A 19,498-nucleotide genomic window follows, 5' to 3' on the forward strand; every position below is an offset into this window, starting at 1 on the left:
TAACAATTTGCATAATTAATTGAACAAAAAATGTATAAACAAAACGAGGCTAAATTTCATTAAAATGGAAAACGCTGCGTGGATTTTTTTCCATTTTATCTCTTACTCTTTCTGCCTTTTGGCCACACACACAAAATGTTAATGAACTTTAGCAAATGTAAAGTTCGCGAAAAATAAAAAGAGACGAGTAGCAAAAAATTAAAAAAACAGAAGAATTGTTTAATGAAAAGAAAGGCAGGAAAAAATCATGTTTGCATGTGCCGAAACCAAAAAAATGGTTATGGCTGAAAAAATAATACAAACTGAAGAAGTGCGTGAAAAATTGCAAAATGTAAAGTCAAGGGCCTACGAAAGAACTTTGACCTTGCTCATGAGAGGAAGATTCAGATTATCTGTGAAGGTGGAGGAATTCGTCATGATAATTTTCCATATAATACTTTTAAGTTCTGGTATATCCACAATAGCTTTAAATTTGCATTCTAATTTTTATAGATTTTTCGTGTTCAACTTTCAGACTCTCGTGTAATTTCGCTGCCTTACAATCACTTTTCCTGTTGTCCAGTTTTCACAAGACTGTCGGTTACCAAAAAATAAATATTAACTCATCGAACTGTTTGCCCAATGAGCCATATCGACGCCATATCCCCCAAGTGAGTCAGACAACTAGACTACGTCATTCGATGACGGAACTTCAGCCCATCCAACGCACCTGTATTATATCACCCAATTACATATATTTCCCATTGAATTCGGCTACCAACAATAAACTGATAAACTATTCCAGCACCCGACAAATAATTGTAATTATTTACCGATTGAATCTTCCCGTAAAAAAAATAAATAGCTGTTTCCAAAGGTTTAATTAATCAAATTGGGTAAGAAAATATTCGAGTCTCGCATTTTGAACTATGATGTCAAGCGATTAATCTTCGCCTAGCAAGTGTAACATGAGTGGAGTGTTTGGTATTTATGGGTATTTGAATATTCGAAAACTCGTTGCTTATCGAGTGCTAATCGAATCGCATCAGCTTGGTGCCGGAGTTAAAGTTCAATCTTTGGCATATTTTCGTGTTTTTGTTTGCAAAATCCACCATTCGGCCATTAAGAAAAACGATTCTAAATAAGATTTCATAATTTACTGTTATTTATTTCCACCCTTTCCCAGATCTTTAATTTTATTTCACATTAGCACCCGCTGGGAAATGATCTGTTCGGGTCTGGGAGTTGGATTTAATTGTAATTTTCAGGGGGTCTCCAAAATCCACGGGGGATTCTAAGCCAGCAAGTCAGTGTGAAAGGTTGCTGATACGGTATTCTTATAATGAGTGTTGCCAATTTTAGATTGGGAGTTCAAATAGGTGAAAGAGGAGTTCGTGTGGAGAGGTAATTTCATAATGAATTCTTTTCGGGGAATTACTGCAGTTCGAGGTTGGTGGTGGCGTTATTTTATTTACTCAAATTTTATCATTTGCTTATACCATCTTCGGGATTTCTGATTCAACTTTATTTTTCAAAAGTTACTCCTTAGCTGGACCTGTTTTAAAATAATCCAGTCTGCTTAATTGAATTCATTTAATGACTTCCTTTAGTCCACATTTCCCCATCTATTTTATTATTCGAATTGATAGCTTCAACGTTGAGTTAAATTCTCTGGTCTTTGGTAAGTACTCCACTGCATTGGCGTGCTAAAATATCATTTAGTTCTCGGTACTTGAGAATTTCAGTTCGACTTGTTCGGCATCTTTGGTTCTTGCCCCTTTCAATTCACCTGGTCTTTCATCAAAGTTGTCTCAAGCATTTCCGTGCCACAAAACATGCCAAAGTGTCGTCTTTAATTAGAAGTGAAACCGAAGAAAATAGACGAGTGGAAAATGCAGAAATGGAAGACAAAGCAGCTGAAGAAGAAGCCGCCAGCCAATGTCAAGTTCTGTGGAAAAGCGCGCAGTGGCATAACTGCAGTTTTCCTATAATAACTTCCGCTATGCGAGAGGCTCCCAGAGCGCCACCTACAGTTGATAATTATAAATGGCCTTTTCCCGGTCGAAAGATTTTCCCACAGAACCGATGAAAATCCTGTAACAAATTGCTCGCATTTAGCGAACAAAATACTGCCTTCTTTGGGATCCCTCTTCTCGCTTTTTTCCACATTTTTCTTGCCCTTTTTTTTGTAGTTGCGGTGGGAAAAATCTGAGCTTTGCGATGTGCGCGTAGCTGAATAATTGAAATTAATATTTTCAGTTGAATTTTTATGCTTTTCAACAGATTTCTTTAAAATGAAAACAGTTTATCGCGTTCTGTTTGTGTGTTTGTTTCGCACCGCCGTCGGTCTTCTTTTGACGTTCCAAATTGACGGGAGCCAAGAGGGTTTTCAAAAATGCGTAGATTGGTAGCCCGCAGAATTTCATCCTCTCGGTCTCCATTCTGCGGTCGCTTTATCTGGTTCCTCTCCTTCTTCTGATCCCCATCCCCCAGCAATTTTCTGAAGTGGGGAAAAGAAAAAAAAATTGTATTTCCCAACTAGCGAGCTCCGCATATTTCATTTTAATTATTTTATTAAAGTCTCTCGGGCGAAATGTGCAATTATTTAAAGTGTGTTCGATGCTGAAATGACGGATTGACGGCTGGCCTAAGGTGGTTGTTATGATCTAATGCCATTTAATGATCACTATCCACTTTCCAGTATCCACTGCAATCCGTTTGCATAATCATAATCTCCACCAGCTGACGACTCACACTTGGCCGGTGTGGTGTGCCAAAAATAAACTTCAAGTTTGCCTTGGATTCTTATGTGTATCTTTCCCATCTTCGCGTACATTATACCTGCGCCCTCCATCGCGTCACATCTGGTTTTCAAAATTGTTTTGTCATAAGAGCAGCGCCAACGGCAACAAGGGTTAAGAGGAATGCAGAGTAGCAACAGCTGCTCGGGCTGTAACCAGTTAGAACGGCGGTGGTATACGGTTTATTGTGCATAAAACGGATAAGGGTAAACGAACGAGGACGAAGGATATGGTCGACTGAGCGTGTTCCCAACTTTCAAGTCTTCATTAGGGCGGAGAAATGGAAATGCTTTCGAAATGTAACGACTCACTCATAATAAGGGATTCAAGAAAACTACGGAAATTAACAATCTTTTAATAAGAATAAATTGTAACAACGAAATAAAAGTTTTTGCAATGAAGAACGAAATCTTTTCATGTTGTATTAGTCAGTGGGGTTACCTTTTACAACGATTCTTTCTTTTCCATTTGTGTGTCACAGACGACTAACTTTAGCCCAAAATAATATTTCATTGAAAAATTAAAAAAGTTTAGTTATTAGCACTTTTAAACTGTCTGTGTCGCCGTTACTACCCGCATATTCCACGAATACCTTCGTCATCTGGTTGTAGGGCACGTTAAGAAATGCGCAAGCCATTTCTTTATTAAATAAAGACCAACAGCATGTGCAAGATGGCCAAGAAGAAGCAGCAGTCAGAAACCGCTGCTCAAGACCCGGTCCAAGCCGCTTATCTCCTCTTTCCCTCTTTCCTTCCCCTTAACCCCTAGATGCCCCTCCCCCGCCCTTTTCACACCTTGCTGCCGTTTTGCATTTAATGTGTCATGGTACGATGCAGTTGCCGCTGCTGCTGCTGCTGCGGTTGCATATGTTGCTGCTGTTGCATATGTTGCAGTTGCAACTTGCAGCTTATGCTGCTGTTGTCGTTATGTGGCAAGCGCCAAGTGTTGCCAACAACGAGAGAGAGTGGGAGAGAGCGAGCTGGAAAAACTACTTCGATGCAGCGGAGGAAAATGTGTGTTGCCAAGAAAAATGTGCGCTTAAATTGCAGCTGAGGAGAAGGAGGGGAGTGGGGCGGTAGGATGCGGAGGGGACAGGTGGCAGAGGGAAATGAAGTGTGTGCCGTTGCATAAATATCGAGCTAAAGTGCCACAAACGAGGGCGGGGTGCAGGGGCAGTCGCCGTCTGAGGTCGAATCGCAGCTGCCACACACGAAGAACACCCTACAGTAAAACATCGCTATAAGTTGTTAATCTCTTTCGCCTTGCTCCACGTAAAATACAAAGAAATCACTGCTCAAAAAAGAAAAAAATCTTTCTATTTCCTTAATATAAGAAATCATCTTCCAGTTCACGAAGAAGATCACCAAAATATTAGATGTGCATTGCTTTAAGCTTAGTTTTGTTAACTTTTAAACTAGGTTGCGTTAAAGGAGCTCTACTGTGGCTCACACACATAGCACACATTTAAAGCCGGCGGCGACTCTTTTCGAGAAGCTCGCGGCAAACTTGACTTAAACGCATTTTTTGCTGTTGTTATTGCTGTTGCTTGCATTGTGGTTGTTGTTGCTGCTGTTGTTGTTCCCCATTTCGCAGCAAAGGCCTCCAGGTGCGTAGAAAAAGGAGAGAAATGGGAAAAGGGGGGCACGGGGCACGGAATGTGCGGCAAGAACGTTATGAATTATTTGATAGTTGGGTATACATATATCAGATTTTTACACGGAATATATGCCTGCACACGAGCACATGGGGAAAACAACTTATGCACAACAGGCTTAGAGAAAATAATGGAAAACGTAATGTCGTGGAAAGCTCTATTTATGATTACGTTAAAAACAATTGGAAAAACATATAACTTACGCTTCTCTATTGAAATTAATGTATATTTTGCTAAGCTTTTCATTGCAGTCAGTTCCCATGGTAAACTTAACTTTGCTATATCACAAAGCTTCCCCACATACGAAAAGATCATTTTCCCTGGAATTATACGATCAGCAGTCTAACGAAGAAATGCATCTGGCCCATAAATTAGTTGTACAACCAAACTCGGCTTTATTCTGTTTTCTTTTTTTGTTGTTGATCATTATGAGTATAGGCCAATAAATCTTTTTGCAGTTAAAAGTCATTTAAATAAGTCCAAGATCCAAAGACGAAATTAAGCCCGAAAAAAGCTAATTAAAATAATACCAAGAAATTACGGAAGCAACTAATTGGCTTCAGTGGAGATTACTGGGCTTCTTTTTATTATATTTTCTGCTTTAATTTTCGAGTGTGACATTTGTGTGGTGCTTGTGGTGCTTATATAACCCGGACAGTCTGGCGGTTTTTATGAGATAGCCGAGCCGGCTTAGATGATCATAATGATGATGATGATGATGATGAGTTGGTACTTTTAATAACCCCGACTTGGAAATGCTTTGAATATGTCAAGAACCGTAGCGGCGGCCAGAACTTTTGATCTTCGCGTGGAGTGGAGTTAATTTGAGTGTGTTTGAGTGCTTTGTGTTTTGGCATTTCAGATATGTATGCTGGAAATGCAATCGGCACAATTAAATGTTTTGCACAGTCCCGAAGAAGAATGGCAACATGGGTTAATTACTTGTACCCCAGAGAAAGGCACGCTCCGCTGCACATTTTAAGTGGAAGCCCAGGCACAAAAGGTTCAAAACTATTAAAAGTGTTTCTGTTCTCTGGTTCTGTTGCTGTTGCTGTTTCTGTTTCGGTTTCTGTCCCTGTTTCAGTATCTTTTGCTTTATCCGTATCTGTATCTCTCTCGGCGTTTCCTCTGCGAGAAGGAGTGCACTCGATTGTGGCATGAACCGAACAACCTACCACCTGTCGGAGTTCTGGGCCCCCGACTTTTTGTCTGGGGTGCGATCTTTATCGGGGCAGGGCCCGTCACCTGAAGCTCGACTCTGAGGATTTCCAAGCGAGTGAGCAGAAGATTTCGAAAAGTAACGAACTAGAAGTTGGAGACTCAGCATTGTTTTCTTATCAATTAAAGCGTGACCTTTGTTGTGGTTTTATCTGAATCACTTGGGGAATTAGTTCGGCCAGCGAGTCGAGAGCCGGGCTCCTTTATGGTCTAATTAGTTGGAGAAATCTACTGGATTCTTCAGGCCGATGACAGACCTTTTCGGGCGCTCGGTGATCACTGCCAATAAATTGTGCCTTATCGCTGAAAAGGTTGTGATAATTATTATGACACCATAACAATATCAATTAGGTAATCAAGGGAAAATATCTATGAGCTTCGCCGCGGGATCGGAGAAGCAACAACCTCTAATTGAGTCAGAAATCATTTTTAGATCCCCAGTAAATAATATTGTGGACAACAATTGAATTTACAACAGTTGGATTCCTCTTTTATTGGCATCCCGCACAAAGATACTGTGTCGACAGGTGTCCGAAATATTTGTATACCTTTCGATTTATTCAAGTGTCTTTGAATTCGTTTCTTGTCTGGCAATAAAAGCAAAGTTGTCATTAACAAGAGGGGGAAGTGAGCAAGCAGCGCAATCGCAATGGAAACACCGAGCTTGTAAAAGTATCTGACGGATACCAAAAGTGTCAGTCAGACCAGACAAGTGTTACACGCGAAGGCGAAACGTCCACGAAAAGAATGATAACAAGTGGAAAAGTACACAAACAGATCGGATGGAAATACAATATGGCTAAGAGGGAAACCACACTAAATACCGAGTGTTTCGATTCAAGTGAAAATGTGAATGAACAAACTCGATTATCGTATGACAGGTTTTGTTTCAATACCTCTTCTTTTCTCTAAGGTCGAGTGAAGTCATCAATTTATTCAATTTAGTGTTACAAGAAAATAAAGAACATATTAAAGTATATAATATGAACAGTTGAATATTATTTATCTAAGAAGATCTTTCTTATTCCCACAAAATCATCCTTTCAATGGATCCCACCAGAGTTATATTTATTATAGTCCCCGCTCCACATGCCCCACATATCTCAACATCACATCAAAATATATATCGGAGGGCATATCGTGTCCAGACCTTTGATGTGATACCGATTCCGTTACGGATCCGCTTTCTGGACTCTTTAAAAATGCCAGGCACAAAATGCCCCAGAAAAGAAATGCAAAAGTTGTATAAGAAGCGACAACAAATAACTTCAAGTAAACCTTATAAAACAATCTCAATTGGTTCGCTTTTTGGGGCTTTGGTATTTCACCCCCCCACCCCCTTTCGTCCGCCCCTTTTTGCCAAATTCTCTTTAATGTGAAATTCGCAATTTTCGTTGACATTTGCAAATTCTTGTCACAAAAAGCGAAAAATTTGTTTCAGGCGAATTTCAACTATTCAGCTGCGGCCTCTTTTTCGCATTAAATGTTGGATTTTATGGCCGGACTGCTGGAGTTGCATTTAAAAGGAGGCTTGCCCCCCACCCCTTCGCACTACCAAGTCACCGAGTCACCGAGTCGCTGCTTTTCATGCAAAAAATTGAATGAAAGCTGGCCAACGATGACAGACAGCCAAGTAGGTGAGCTCGAGTTGAGTGTTTATGGTGCATTTGACACAGCAAATTTGCTGGCAAATCGCATCAAATATTTATGTTAATTCCCCCTCAACTTCCCCTTTCCACCGATTTAAATGAAAGTAGTTCAATTCGCTCGCTGGCAAAAATGTTTGTCCATGGCATACAAATTGTCTCCGAACGCTTTGTTAAAGAACTTTTACTGGTCGCTCGGTGGGTCGGTGAAGGAAATGTGTCACAAATGAGCAGGAAAAGAAAAGGTGAGATGGTGCAAATGGGGAACGGAGAAGGCCAAGAGATCACTCGAGAATGACAGGGCGAATTTCCAGCCTCACTCAAAGGGACACTGAAAAATTAACCCTAGCATGGACGATAATTCATTTTGATCAAAACAATTGCTCATTGCATTTCCTAAAGTTATCCTTGCAACAAAAATTTAAGTATCATTAAATGAAGTAAAATCTAAAAGATAATTAAGGTGTGAATTGAGTTCTTTAAACATTTAACTGACAAATTACACTTGTATATTTTTATTTTTTTAAATAATTCGTTGATGTTTTTCTCTGTGCATTTGGCACGGCTTGCTAAGTGTGAAAGGTTGTGTTTGTCATCATCACGCTCGCTAACAAAGTAAATTGGAGTAGAAACCAAGTTAGTGGGTTGCCCGCTGATGAGGAAAAGGGGAAGTAGATTTTCGCATCAAGGGAAATCGTTTTCGCAACAATGGAAAAGTGCGGAATAAGCCCACTGATCCAAGGAAGAGTTCAATTGAAGCGAAATTAGTGAGGAAAAATGCGATTTGGCCAAAGTCAGATACAATTTGAATGTAGACGTTGAAAAAAGAAACCAATAAATAAAGAGATTTGTGCCGTAAAATAAATAAAAAAATATTTTATTCTTTGAAGCTTTCTAAAAATTAAATTTTTACAACTTTAAGTAAAGCCTGTAAGGAAATGTACAGATTCATTATGTCCTGACATTTGAAATATTTTTAGTTAAACCAATCATACTCAGGAAAACATTTCGTACAATATTAATTTGGCACAACTGCTGTTTTTTTCAAGATACTCGTCCGGTTTCTAAATACTTTTACTCTCCGTTCTTTTTACGCTCGTTTCACTTTGCATTTTTTCGCCGAACACCGTTCATTCGTTCATTCACCAGAGATCAAATTATAAAGAACTTCCTGATTATTTCCACTCGAACATCGATCTTTCACTGATGGAATTTCCCAGTAAGATTCCAACTCTGCTTCTTGACTCCCCTTAGCTTACCTGCCTTTCTCTCTAAGCGCTGATCCGCTTCGAGCACTTTCGTTTTTGCATGGATTCCACAGACATATTTCAGAATTGTGGTTAAAATATTTAAACAGTTTGCTTTCTGTTTGCACTCGAAGGTTGCTTTTATATCTTTATATATGGGCCATATTTTGTCTGAAAATTGGCTTGCGTCTAGTTTTGCCTTTTAACATTAACAGTCAGTCATTTAACAGTTATCAGCTTTTGGCAAAACTTAAATAATTTGTTATGTTATGTTAATTCGTTGTATTATTATGTGCGTTTGAGGGAAATTTCACTTTGCGGCGCTTGTTGCCAAACTGGCAATCATAAACAATCACGGACAATTTGCATTGCCTGCAATTAATTGTTGCGCTCGAATGCGCGCTCAAAAGTGAAACGGAAATGCCCGAAAATGGAAATCAGAAATCAAATATACGAAATGTAAACAGTTTGCGAATTACATTTGCAATTAAATTAACGTTCGATTTCGACTCGAGCGTTACGTTTTACATTAATTATGGCGCAACGTGAATGAACTTGGCCAAAAATCCAACTGCACACCAGTTACATACTATACATACACGCATATGTACATGTATATGTAATTCGCGCGAACAGAACGAAACTCACTTCACGGTCAGCTAACGAAACTTGACGAAGGCGTGGGATCCGAGCGAGTTAAGTGTATCTATATCTCAAAGGCACCCACTGCAAAACGTAGTGCTCGCGACGATCGCTGAAAGCGAACTGATCGCGCACTCGAGCTTGAGACCTCTGCGCAGCCACAGCGCCGACTTCGGCTCTTGGCGTCCCCGAAGAAAGCCGAAGAGAGCCGCTCAACGCCGACCAGCTGATCGGACTCGGACCGATCGCCACTGCAGCCCACTCTTCGCCTTCGCCGCTCTCTGCTTGCAATTCTTCTGCTTCTGGCTTTATGGCGGGGGCGGGGCGAGGGGTTTTAATTGTCTGGGCGGCGAGCGATCGTATCGGTGGCTTAACTTCATTATGATCATTATGATCAGCATGTGGCTGAGCCTTCCTCTGCTGTTTACAAGCCGATGACAAATTTGTGATAAGAATTTCGGAGAGAATCTGATTTAATTAATTTGAATGAACGAGCCAAATGTAATGTGATACACGGAAAATTATTGTCAACTCTGGATAGCTTTATCACTGCTTAATACTTTGTTTAATCAATCGTACCTATTTATTTTATTTTTTAAAGGGACACTTATATGATTATTATCAACGTTGGATAGCTTTATCACTGCAGAATATTTTATTTATTTTTATTTTATTTTTAAGGGGATTTTCCAACGGAACACTTGCTCTTGTCAAGCAAATATTGAAATAAACCATTTACCATTATTTTTTATTTTAATTCATGAAAATAAATTTATTGTTCGCTTTGCATGAGAATAAATTCCGTATGCCTCGTTTCCTTTCAAATTGTCAAGCGACAGGCGGTGCTTCAAAGCGAAATTTATGGGTGGAAAAATTGAGGGAATCAGAGAAAATATTTGCGTTTGCTATGCAATACTTAAATTAATTTACGACTTTAATATATTTGTGTTTTTCTTTGTTTAAGAAACGATTGAGTCAATTGTTTTGTTTTCCATCTTATAAGTTCCCAGAATACGAAAATGGGTGGGTCAGAAACCAAGAATTCGAGACTTCTATATGGACTATTTGCCGGATTTATCAAACAACAACGCCTTGCACATGGATAGGTAATATTCTTATTATTATCTTCACTTGAAAACCGTGGGAATTATCATGTCGAAATCATTTTGTTGACCTTGAGAAGTAGGAAATCCAAAAATCTTATATTACAAATGTATGCCCTAACAAGCCCACGTAGCTCGGTGTTATTTAAATTGATTAACTAGCGAAAACTTTTCCACGCTTTGTGTTTTTCGCTTTCAGTTGGCTAGTCCAGCACCACCAATTTCTGGCAATTATCAATCCTCACTGCCAGTTATAACACACGTTTTCTTTAGCCACCCAATGCTGGCCACATTTTATTGCCCAAATCGAGTCAGACAATTGCCAAAAACATTTAAATCCAATCGAAGTTCGTGTGGTTTTTATTTTTTTCACTCCACTGCGACCACGAAATTCTAGATATTGTTTAAATTGGCTGACCCGACGTACTTTAAGTGCCAAAAAGAACAGCAGAATGGAAATAAAAAACAGCTCCAATTGCCTTTTGAGGTGTTTCATGTTGTTTCGGAACGCTCCATGCTCCACGCTCTCTTTGGCAGTGGTAATTTTTAATTTGATGATTAATCGATAACCGTCGGCGACTTCGGGCCATTGTACTGGCCCAAAGAAACTGGGGAACAACAATCAAAGCCACCAGCTCGTGGTGATTGCATGTGATTAGAATTTTTAATAAGCCATCTCCAAAGTATCCAGCTCGGGCTCAACATTTTCCTCGAGAGTCCCGCTGCCCACACAAAATTCTCGGATAGAGATCTCGATCTGTTTGAGTATTTGGGATCACTCAATGTGGTGGTTGATGATCATGAAGATGACGCACAGTTGGGGTCCGAATATTTTCACCCGCTATAGGAAACGGGGAAAAACTGAAAGTGCGTTGAAACTTTCACTTGGGTTCCTACAGAATATTGCGCAATAGCAGCACGACCTTTGGCTAATCATCGAACGCAGTGGAAAACTTTCTTTCCCACCATGAGAAAATATGAAGAGTTTCTCGCCCAGAGAATTCTAGCATTCCCAATTGTCATTTATCATTTCAAGCATTTTTTCCCATTTTTGAGTTATGTTTTTCATTTGATTCCATGATTGACGCCTAAAATGGAAACCAAATGTGGCCCACACCCGAAAGTGCTGCCTTTTCTATTCGTATTTTATTACTTCGACTAATGAAACAAGTGTGTGAAAATGCAAAACAGCTGCAAAAAGTCGTTTCCTATCCCGCCAGACCTTGCGCTCAATTTTTTGCGACCCTTCAATCAACGAACAAAATCTGGCGCCAGGGCATCGCAGGCAAAACAAATCAATCAAATATGGCAAACATTGTAAAATATGTCGCATGGCCTTCTCCTGCAGCGCCCCATCAATTTTTTCCTCTCAGAAGCTGCGGCGCCAATATATTGCGAATAAAATGCAAATTGCGTCAAAAAGCTTTGGCGGCACAACTTGAAAGGGCAAAAATCATTGTGACATGCGACATCAAGGGAGGAGCTGTCCTTCCCCATCAATTTGCATTCACTGGGGGTTGGCCAAATATCTTGCGAAACTTGTCAAAGTTTATTATCCAAATTGGAGTGTGCCGATTACAACACACGTGGCATTTTGCTGATTTTAAAATCTAATAAGCAAAGTTTGTGCTACTTGCAACACTTGTGATTGGTAAATGGTAAAATTAGATTAAGGATGTAATCACATAATAAGTCTTTCTGGCTTGGTTACTAGATAAAAGGAGATGCATTGCTTTTGTTTATTATTAAAATTGGTAGTTTTTACCTATGTTTGCTGTACAGAGCACCCAGCAAATTGGCGGTAACTTAGAAAAGATCGCACCCAAAGTGATATTTTATTTTCGCACCCGATTGCATTCTCAGATCTCAAGCTGCAAAAACAAAGTGGAACAAGAGTGGAGCTGGAAAAATAAATAGCCTCACAATGAGCACATTAACCCCATAAGGCCCCGCACTAACAATGCTGCACTTGACAGTTGCATTTGAATTTATAGTTTTGATATTTAAATAAAGCAAACCCAAATACGGAATTCCCCACACAGACAATCTCCTGACCGCGGCGAAAACTTTATATATATTCGAGCTCATTAAGAGTGCGGACTTTTTTGGGGAGTTATGCGTCGGATTAGCCATCTAATGGTGGAACCTTAACGGATTAGATTCAAGGCATTCGATTTCCATGATAATCTTCTGTTTTTTCATTCAATAAACATAAACAACGCGCAATCGATCCATAAACATCAATTGAAAACCACTAAAAATCGTTGTACCATAAAAATGCGCAAGGTTTACGACGAACTCAGCACGCAAAAAGAGACATTAAAGTCATAGAAATATTAATAAATTTGTGCAGACAAAGCTGGCATAAATTTCAATCAGTTGGTCGAGCTGCTAAAGGAACTAAAACCACCATTGCAAATAATTAAATTCAATTTTTTCCCTCTGCTGAAATCGCCTAAAGGAATAAACTCAATAAAAACAATATCGGAAACATAAATTATTACGGCCATAATTGTACCCTAGAAAAGGGTGTTTATGATTTGGCCTAAAGTTTGTGGTGTTTCTAATAAAATGTGTAGTACTATCAAGTAGATTTTATGGTAATGTAAGATACTTAAGAGAAAAATAAAAGTTTTCTGCAGATAGTAAAATCTGTTTAAGGCTTTGAATCAGAAAGCTATTCAGGTTTTCATACTTTTCCTTCCAGTAACTTTAGTTATTGCCATTTTTTTTAGTCTTAAATTTACACCAACGAGTAATAAAGCAGTCAATAAGTTTTTTATAGTCTTTTTTGTGGGGTTTCCCTACTGGAGTTGACCTTTATTGAGCCGACAGCCAGTTGACCAAGTTCACATGGCTGTGATTCTGGCCTGGCTATCATGTATTAGAAAGTAAACACAACTCGATTTGGAATGGGATTTTGGACGAAAAAGAGGGCGTGACGATGGCTAGGACACACCTAAAAAACATCTGTAGATTAAAGTTGTTTGGGGCCCTCAGTTTTGGGCTGGGTATTATTTCGGCAGAAAGGGGACCTTTTTGGCCAACAAGTGGCATTTGTTTTGCTCACTTTTGATTGTATTTTTGTTTTTAATTAATTTGACTTGTCGGCGGGGTTTTTAATGCTCCCCCTTGTCTGGTTATTTATTTTCTTTAATTAGTTTGATCGTGTTTTTTTCTTAGATTTGATTTGATGCATTTGACATTTTGCCAGCGCAGAGATTGTGTTCAATTTCAAGCGGAATTGACGCAATTCGCCAACTTACAAATATCGTGTGAAAAAAATGTGGTCAGAAATAACACTATTTTAAACCAACAAACACATATTAAACACTTTACAGTACCCAGAATAATTAAATTTTTTCATTTTTATTTTTTTTTGCCTCAGCATTATGTTAATCAAATATTAATCAATCAAAGGAAAAGCAACAATTACCTTATTAATAAAATTCCACCACTATTAACCACACAAATTGCACCATTATGATCCCTTAAATTATTAATAAAAATAGTTCCGGACATATTTTTCATCATTTGTACATAATTTAAAGAGGCAAACATGCATAAATACATGCGTACTTATTAAAAAATAATAGCAAACAATAAAACTCTGTGTTTGTATGCTATCTGAGGCCAGGGAAACAATTGCCAACCGATTTCGAATGAATTATTAAGTTCTGAAATTATTGGGCTGGGTTGGCCCACGAATGATTCGAATCGTTACTGAGAATTTCTTTTTGTCTAGCTCTCTTTTCAATTATCTAAATTAAAAAATTCCTTAGCCATGTTTCACTCACTTCATTTATTTTATATTATTGTGCAGTTTTTTATAGTTGTTTGCCAATTTGTAACACTCCAGACACACATTTCACGGCAGCTGATTGCTTTTGCCGTTTCACTTTGGCAAGGTCGCCTGCGATGCAAAGATACAGATACTTTGCGCACTCACCAGATACATATAGAGATACTCGTGCTCTGGGAACTCCGTTGACAAATGAGCTTGTAAGTCGCAACTTGTACCGATAGCTCTGGCATTTTATCAATGGATCGTTATCGTTCATGTTCATAGGTTCAGGTGGCTGTTGTGCGACCTTGAGGGGAGATTTGTCATCAGCTTTTGTGTCGAAGTTTAATTGACATTCGATCAGGGTTAATGTCAAAATTGAAATTGAAATCTATAGAGCGCTGTGAATGAGTTTGCTTTATGATTCGTTGAGATTTATGGCAATTATCAAAGTTTAGCGACTTTAAGAAGTAAAGCTTGTATTAAAGAACTGCTTTTAATTAAACAATATTGCAAATGGTGGGGAATAATGTTTACAGGAAATTTGTGTTAAAATAATAAAATAAAATGGTTTTACCTTGGGATCTCTTACATTTCCCAATTAAAAGAGCCATACATATATAAGATTTCCTCATCACACTGAGTTTTCCCCATTCAGCTATCCAAAAATGCAAATGCGAAAAGATAAATTTTTTATTTACTTGTCACTCAACGGGGATCGTGATTAAAGGTGCGAAAAGGTGACGTTTCCCCCACCGATACTCGAAGTAATAAAATCCGAAATTTGCATTTAAATCAAACCCGAAGTGAAGCCACACACAGCGCCTAACCAAGAGGGTCCCAACCTCTGGGCATCGACAATTTGGAGGCTCATAAATTATAGTTTTGCCTAATTTCTAAGCGCCGGCATTGCACTCACTCACTCACTTACACATACAATCGCATAAATCAAGTTTAGCATAAAAACTACATAATTCACTAAAATGTCAAGTTTCGAGTGCGGCGTATCCTGCTTAGGTGGTAAAAACGGCAAGGAAAATAAAAAATTGGTAGCCCTCTTGGAGGTCTCTTCACGTCACTCAATGGAAAAGAAGCTGACAGAGAAAAAATAGTCTGTGTAGCTAAAAAAACCATTATTGCTATCTATTAGTATATCAGTCATTATTATTTGGATAAATTCAAAAAGAGTTCATCAAGTAAAGAATGTTTTCTGTAGACAGGCGCCGTTATTGCTATCTATTAGTATATCAGTCATTATTATTTGGATAAATTCAAAAAGAGTTCATCAAGTAAAGAATGTTTTCTGTAGACAGGTATTTTTTCAGTGGTATTTTTTCAAGTGCATCAGCAGTTGGAGGTGGCTGCAGGTATTGCAGAAACATTTTCTCTGCGACTTTGGCGGGTCACGATTTATCATCATTTGACAAAAAGGGAAACAGAGCGAGAGACCCTTAGATAGAGCGGTAAACGATATTTTCGGCTTGCCAGTTTTCCCTGTTTTCCAGTATTTTTCCATTTTCCTATTGTTAGCTGCAACTCGCGGCGGTGTTTCAAACGGAGTGCAAAGGGAATTCAAAGCCAGGGAAACTTCTCTTGTAGCTGCTGACACTTAACGTGTCATTTGAACATTTTATTAGACTTGACAATGAACTTTTGAACTAAAAGGGGCGCGGGTCAGAGCCAAACATTTACATGGCGGGTGGCTAAACCAAATGAAAACCAGGCTAATGGAAAAAACGCAACAAGACACAAAGTCAAGCCTCAACTTTCACATTAACTATTTGACGGAAGAACAGAAGCTGCCGACATTGTGGGAAAAACTAGGAAAGCGAATTTCGTTGGAACAAATTACCAGTAGAAGCGAATAACTATATACACTATCTAAAATGATTATCTAGTTTATAAGTTGCTTTAGTTTCTTATATTCTATTTACAAAAGTATATTAGAGAATTGTGCAATTCAGTTAAGAAACTAACTTTCTGCGCTCACCTCAGCATAATTAAAACCACTTTGCAGCCTAAATAACCTTTACTTAAACCCACTTCATAGCCCCTTTTGCGATTCCATCCTCTCACCCACATTGCTCACATGCCGCAGTAGCTCTCCAATCCAATCAGTAGCCAATAGATACACCCACCGAGGGGCCATAACAAAGCAAACACAAAATAAAGATCACCCACACCAGACTCCCAGACTCGAGTGCTCAGTGAGAACCCGAAACAAGGCCCGTTTAGGCCATTTATCAGGCAAACGTTTACATTTCTATTTCAACGGTTTTTAAATGTTAGCCACAAAGTGGTTGACACACAGGAAGAAATGCTATGTAAGCTCATTAAATTTGAATATATATCAACACCTAAACTGTATCTTGCGATATTATAACGATCCCCCTAATAACTTAGGTCCTAGCCCTGTCTTCTTACATAAACATTTGTGTGCTCTTTTTACCTTTAAATACTTTACCTATAATATGCAATCTAAAAATTCATTTTTAAACCGTAATACATATATTAGTTCGTGCTTGTTTTTGTCACTGTTTTTGGATGCCTCCTACAATTTATCGAGGGCAGCAAACATTTCTCAATGTTCGATGTTCGCTGGGTTTCTTGGCCTTTTCTTTGCCTCTCCACTCGGATCGAAATAAATCTTATCAAATTAAGTCGAGACAACAAGCGGAGAACTGTAAAATCGTAGGCGTGAGTTAGTCGCACCAAATCGAACTAGTCGGTGTGAAAGAGACGGGGCGATGCGGCTAGAGTGAGAGGGAAGGTGAGTGGGCGTTTATCTGAGGGCTTGTCGAGGTTTGTTTGGGTTGTTTTCCTGTTAACTGGGCTTGGGTCTCATTTTGGGATTGGGCAATTGAGTTGACCAACTTAAGTGTGTTGCCCTGGCAAAACCAAAAGGAAAAACAACCGAAATAAAATAAAACACGTAAAAAATTGGGCAAATTAATTAAGCCATTTCAACAATTTTGCTTTGCACATGAAATTGCCAGCAAATTAAATTGTTTAAATTTAATTTTGTTGCAAGTCGAAAACTCTTTTTTTTATTCAGGAAGAAGGTTGCCAAATACCTTACACTATTTATCTAACAATTCGATTCACGTTTTGTCGTTATGGAAAATAAGTTCGTATATATATGTACATATATACGTTTTCGATCAGGAAGCAAAGTAAAGGGCCACAGACATCGTCGCATCTCCAATTACAGTGGTCCACATACCGAGTGGCTGAAAAAATGTGATGAAAAAATGTGGAGAAATAATAACCGGCAAGAAAACGAGGCAGACAGTGAAAAAAACGAAATGAAATGAAAAGAAAAAGTTTTGCCTTGCGGCTGGCAAAAATATTTGACAACAACAACCGAGCCGCCTGATCGATCAAATTTCGTCTGCGGGGCAATCAATGGAAGATCATACGGAACGAAGAGTTTAAGTTAATGGGTTAAGAGTTATTTTGGTCAAATTTGTGACACACTTCGTTGACACGAATTTGTTGTGCCCCTGCGGATTTCACTGGCTTTTTATCGCTTTTGTTTCGTCGCACAAGAATTTTTTTTGTACTGCGGGCCTTTCAGCCGGGTGAGAATCTTAGGATTATAGTAAGGCTAAGAGGCTTACTTAAAACTATTATTAGTTTTGCATTTCACAAAAATTTAAGACTAGTTTTGTTCATATATTTATAGATTTTGATGTCTCATTAACTATTCATTGGAAATAACTCAAACTCTGAATAGCTGGAAATTGAATTGAATGAAGTGGCTTAAGATATAAATATATATTTTGCATTTATACATTTGGACAATATTATTGATTCGGCTACCAAATAATTAGCTTATGCAACAAACCAATAATATTATTGGCCGTATAAATGCTTCTGTGTGCCTGCCAAACAGTTAACAATTATAATTAAGGCAATTTCGAGTATCTCTTAGCTCCGTAACCACCTAATCTGCATTCACAGATAAACACATCTTGCACCAGTCGTGTGCAATAAACCCATCGATAACTTTCTCGATTCAAAGCCAAAGCCAAAGCCAGACAAAACAACTGCAGCCAATTAATTTGTCATAACCGAAAAATCGCCCCAAATCGTTTCTTTCCTCACAATTACGTTGTTAAAGCTGGCTCGAGAGAAAAAGATATCGGGCGAGTGATAACTATGCAAACCACCATTGTCGGTCCCTCCCCCTTTTGGTTTTTTCTTTAGAGAAAAGTAAGCACCCACAACGCTCAGATGTCCAACAATTATAAATAACAACAGAAATTATAATGCACAGAGTCTTCAAATCGAATCGAATCGAAAGGAAAACGCAAATGCAAACGCAAACGCAAGCGAAGGAAATGCAACAATTGCAGGGGCCTCCGATTTCGACTTCAACTTTGAATTTGGACTCGGATTTGAATCTTGAATCGCGGCGGCTCCGAAGAGCAAATTGCATAATTATTGCTACAAATGAAGCTGAGAAAGTGGTACCGTTTGAATCGTGATAAAGCGATAATTTTCCCCCTCGCCACCCGCCGAAAGAGCCAATGAAAATGCATTTCACTTTTCAGGTTAACAAACAAAACAAAGCCGACTGTGTTATTATGAAATCTCGACAGTCAAACCATAAAAAAGGCAAAACAACAGAAATCGCCCACGCGAAAATAGCTATAAATTCAAAGATGCAAAAAGATGCAAGTTTTGTGTTTTTTTTTCTCTTTGCCAATATTTAAGTCCGAGTTCAAAGTTTGCGATTCATTTTAAATCATTTTATTTTCACTGTCGACCTGTCTTCTTCGTTTCTTCGTTTCTTAGTCATTGCCTTTTATTGCATTTTCATGCAGCGGAAAAGTAGGAAACAAATGAGGAAAGTGATACCGACACGAGCTTTGTGGCTACTCATCCTTATAAATGGTCTTTCAGTTTCGGTTTCATCTCGAATATGGCTAATCATTGTGGGAGTTTCTGGGCGAAAGGGGAGGCAATCAAAGTTTCAGCTGTCGGAAACTTGTTGCACTTTTGACAAGCTTTGGGGCAATGAAAGGTAACATGCCCATCACCTCGGGGCTAATTAAAACATATGCCACGCCCCCCAAAACCGGGTAAGGAAGTTGCAGCCCCCGTTGACGTGGCTAATGCTAGCATAACAACTTATTCAGCATTATGCAATTCTGGTGTTTCTATGCTCAAAAACGGAGGGAAATAACTCATGATGTGCATAAATGGTTTTGAAAGGAAGCTGTTTTTGATCTTTTTATCTATCTAATCTAGTCCACAATCATTTAAATTGTTTGATAGTTTCTATTTTCCCATTTAAGAAGACTTTAAGTTCGTTAAGCATTGCTATGCAATTGTGAGGAGCACAGCGTGGTGAGGATTGGCCACTGGAAAAGCTCAAGAGGGCCGCCACAGAAAGCGGCTTAATGTGCAGCTTAAGTA

At 38.8% G+C, this 19,498-nt stretch overlaps 1 protein-coding gene across 5 annotated transcripts in view; it reads right to left on the minus strand.

Moving 5' to 3' along the window:
- LOC122617200 (uncharacterized protein DDB_G0284459) overlaps positions 1-19,498 on the minus strand; it is a 118,432-nt gene that overhangs the window by 5,452 nt on the left and 93,482 nt on the right. The window contains exon 1 of one of the 5 annotated variants that reach the window (XM_043792944.1): positions 9,194-9,317. The exons of 3 other annotated variants lie outside the window; for them this stretch is intronic. The gene's annotated coding sequence lies outside the window, so the exon portion shown is untranslated. Of the gene's footprint in view, positions 1-8,557; positions 8,715-9,193; positions 9,318-19,498 lie in introns of those variants that run through there. One more of the 5 variants, XM_043792945.1, reaches the window with a different exon arrangement.

Source organism: Drosophila teissieri, chromosome 3L, assembly GCF_016746235.2.
Source record: "Drosophila teissieri strain GT53w chromosome 3L, Prin_Dtei_1.1, whole genome shotgun sequence".
NCBI classification, from domain to species: Eukaryota; Metazoa; Arthropoda; class Insecta; order Diptera; family Drosophilidae; genus Drosophila; species Drosophila teissieri.